This window comes from Pleurodeles waltl, chromosome 7 (genome assembly GCF_031143425.1).
Source record: "Pleurodeles waltl isolate 20211129_DDA chromosome 7, aPleWal1.hap1.20221129, whole genome shotgun sequence".
Lineage (NCBI taxonomy): Eukaryota > Metazoa > Chordata > Amphibia > Caudata > Salamandridae > Pleurodeles > Pleurodeles waltl.
Genome location: NC_090446.1, coordinates 999,981,819 through 999,985,509, shown reverse-complemented (window position 1 = coordinate 999,985,509; position 3,691 = coordinate 999,981,819).

Here is a 3,691-nt window from a genome sequence, read left to right as displayed (position 1 = left end):
CCGCGATAGTCATCATTTTGTTATGACTGTTATCCTACACTAGAATATATCCGATTAAGATAGACGTCACAAAATAGTCTGTCCCCAGTGCCTATAATTGGGTGTCCCTATTGCTTTTCATAATCTCATATTTATTTATTTTATAATTAATAGGAGGATTGACATATGATGAAATTGAATTGTGAATTGCATTAGGCATATTTTCACTGCCCAAGACGGCACTGGTAATCAGGACAACAATTGTGAGTTGCATTAAATTTGTCTTCACTGCCCATGCCAGTGTTTCTTGTAATATTTTGACAAAGGGTGGATAGACTGAAACGTATCATGTTCCTATAAAATAAAAGCAGTATTCTTTGAGGGCCGGCATCTGTCCTCTTCTTCTGGGGCAATTGCATGATATATTCAGCAGGTCCTGCACTCATTACTCGGCCCCAGCACTACGAGATGGAAGGGGCCACTGGTGCAGAACCATGTGTATAGAAGTTCAGCAGTTACAGTTATAGTTATCTGAAGTAGCTATAACTCGTGCCCAAAGATCACTTTGACTTGCGCCCCTGCCAGGCACAGTTTTTTCATCAATAATTTCACTGCAAATGTTACAGTGATATTTTCAATTATGTCATAGTTATGATTGATGTAATATGTGGGGTAATTAGCAGTGCATCACAAGGGCACAAGGTATAGTTACCTTAGGGCACGATTTATAGTTATTTCAGATAACTGTAACTATAAATGCTGAATTTCAATGGTTTTGCATGTGTAAAATCTGCACCTAACTTGAACGTTCCTATAACCTTTGTATTTTAGTGAATCTCTAAGGATTTTGAAACTCCATTTCCTAACTATAAAGTCACTGCAACCTTTGATATCTTATGTGAATTTCTAGCTTTTTTAAAATGTAAAGTAATATTTAATTACCAAAATGTAATCCAACCACCACCATGCATGGCCCAGTGTTGCCAACCTCACAATGTGCACAGCCTTTGGCTGTGGGAAGTAGGGGGAGTTGGCCATAAGGCCTGGTCTGTGACCCGGCCCTGCAGCCAACCCCCCACTGCATATGGCCTTTGGTCGTATGTGGCCGAAGATTAATCACAGGGCCTGGCCGTGTGGACCCCAGGGTCGTTTTTTTTTAAAGAGGAGTGAGGCGCACCTCTACCCCCCCCCCCAGTTTTTATGAGGCCCTGGGGAACTCATCCCATAAGGCCACTGATTAAAATTAATGGGGAAGAACATGAGGCCCACCTTCCCAGGCTGAATTCAGCTCTGGGGATCCCATTTCCTAGCACCTTGTGATTTTTTTAGAGGGAGGGGAGCATGTAGCCCTATCCCTGGGCTGCTTATTACCCCAGGTACCACATCCCCTGGGGCCTGGTGTATTTTTTAGGGGGTGGGGCCCCCCTCCTTGGGCCAATTATGTCCCCTGGGACCCCATCTGCGTGGCTGGCAGCATATTTTGAGGAGGAAAGGGTCACACCACCCTCCTCCCTAGGCTGATTTCAGCCCTGGCGACCGCCATACCCCTGGGCCCACAAAACAAAGGGTGGGTGCCCTAGTACCCACCCAGAACACCCACCATATACTGAAGGCCAGAGGGGGTGCCCCAAGGCTCCCGCATCACCAACAGGTTCCCCACATCCAGCAGGCGCTTGTATTACTCTCACCCACAGAGAGCATCTAAAAATGCTGTTCCCTGTGGATGGGAGCAATATTCAGATCAGTTTGAAAGATTTGGAGATTTGAAATTCCTCCTGCCAAGCGAGAGTAAAGACAGTTTACCCTGCCTGGGAGCAGGCAAACTGCTGACGACCCTGGGAGATGGGGTACCCAGGTCCATTAACGGCACAGGGAGGGGGGCCATGTACCCCCTTCCTCTTTGTACACAAGGCTGGGTCCCGGCAGATGGGGTGCCTGGGTCAAAATCAGCCCAGGCAGGGCCCCACGTGAAGGGGGCCCCAGGGCCCAAATGGGCCCAGGGAGGAGAGTAGTGTGCCCCATCCCGCATTATTATGCGACTCGGCCTCAGATGATGGGATCCCTGGGGCTGAAATGAGCCTGGGAAAGAGGGTCACTTGTGCCCCCGCTCCCAAATTATAAATAGGTTTGGCCCCCTAGGACCTTGCCCACCTGGGGGCTTAAAAACAAGTGCAGGAGACTGCACTTTAAAAAAAAAATTGCCTTGGATTTGCAGACCCTCTTCAAGTTCACAGAAACAAATGTTTTTGGCCTCAGGCGGGGTTCCTCTGCGACCCCACTACCAGGCCTAAGGGATCATGGAATTCCTAGCCTGTCCCCTTGTGTCTTTTTCTTCACTTTTTATAGGGCTCGGATCTGAGTCCCAAGTCCTTAGATGGCTGCCACTACTTCCTGGTTGAAGCGGTGGAAGCTAATAATTATGATAATGATAATGATAATACTACTACTACTACTACTACTACTACTAATAATAATAATAATAACAGTAATAATAATAATAATAATAATAATAATGCTCGTTGAAATCTCATCATACGGTACTGTGACACCCCCAGGTATAACAGATTACAGTAGTCCAGCCTACACATGATTAAGACCTGGTCCATTTTTTTGTGCAAATTCTGGAAGTGAGCAAAGGATTTTGTTCAGGGTCTTAAGGATTCTAAAACATTTCCCAGCCAAAACTGTGACTTGGCTGTCGATTGACAGCTTCTGGACACCTAGATACCCAGGTTTTTAACCCTGGGCTTGGGGATTGTGAAGGGCCAAGAGTTTCAGGCCACCAGGAGGTTGACCAGATGTTGGATTGTTTGCCCAGGATCAAAACCTCTGTCTTCCCTGCATTCAACTTCAGACAGTTTTGCTCTATTCACCCTACTCTCCTGGCACAAACTTAGCAAGGCAGCCGTGTTGATGGAATCTTGGGAGAGTGAAATGTTGAACTGAGTATCATCAGCATATGTAATAACTGTGAAACTGTGAAGTTCAATGATCTCAACCAGGGGGTGCATGTATATTTTAGATAAAGTTGGGCTAAGGAAGGAGCCCTAAGGTACTCCCAGTTGCAAGGTAAACACTTTGGAATAGTAAGGCTTTTGAAAAACCTGGAAGGTGCGCCCCTGTAAAAAAAAGGCAAACCACAGCAGGGCTTCTTGGCCGAAACTGTTTCTCCACAGACCCTGAATCAGCATGTTTTAGGACACATTTAAAATGCCGCATTGAGATCCAGCATCAACAGAGCTGCAGTATCTCCAATGTCCAAGATTTGGTAAATAGATTTGGTGACTAAAAGTATGGCCGACTCCATGCTCCAGGGGGGATGGAACCCCGACTCTGTCCTGTGAACAAGGTTGTTTGCCTCAATAAATGTAGAGATCTGGTGATTGACATGCTTCTCAAAGACTTTAGCAAGGAGCAGTAGCAACGAAATAGGTCAGTAGTTATCAGATTTGGTGGGGTCCAACAACTGCTTGTTAAGATGTGGGACTACCATTGAATGCTTCCACTGCTGAGAAACTCGTCCCACTGCCAGGGATCTGTTAAGTAGCTCATGGACCATGGGGAAGACAGCTTCCACACCCCATTCCAAAAAGGACTGTGATACTGGGTCAAGCAGGTAGCCCGACTTGATAGACGTGAGCAATGAGGATAGCTCCTTAAGTTCAATGGGTTCAAAATTCTGCAATTGCCTGATGAGTCAAAACAGGAGTCT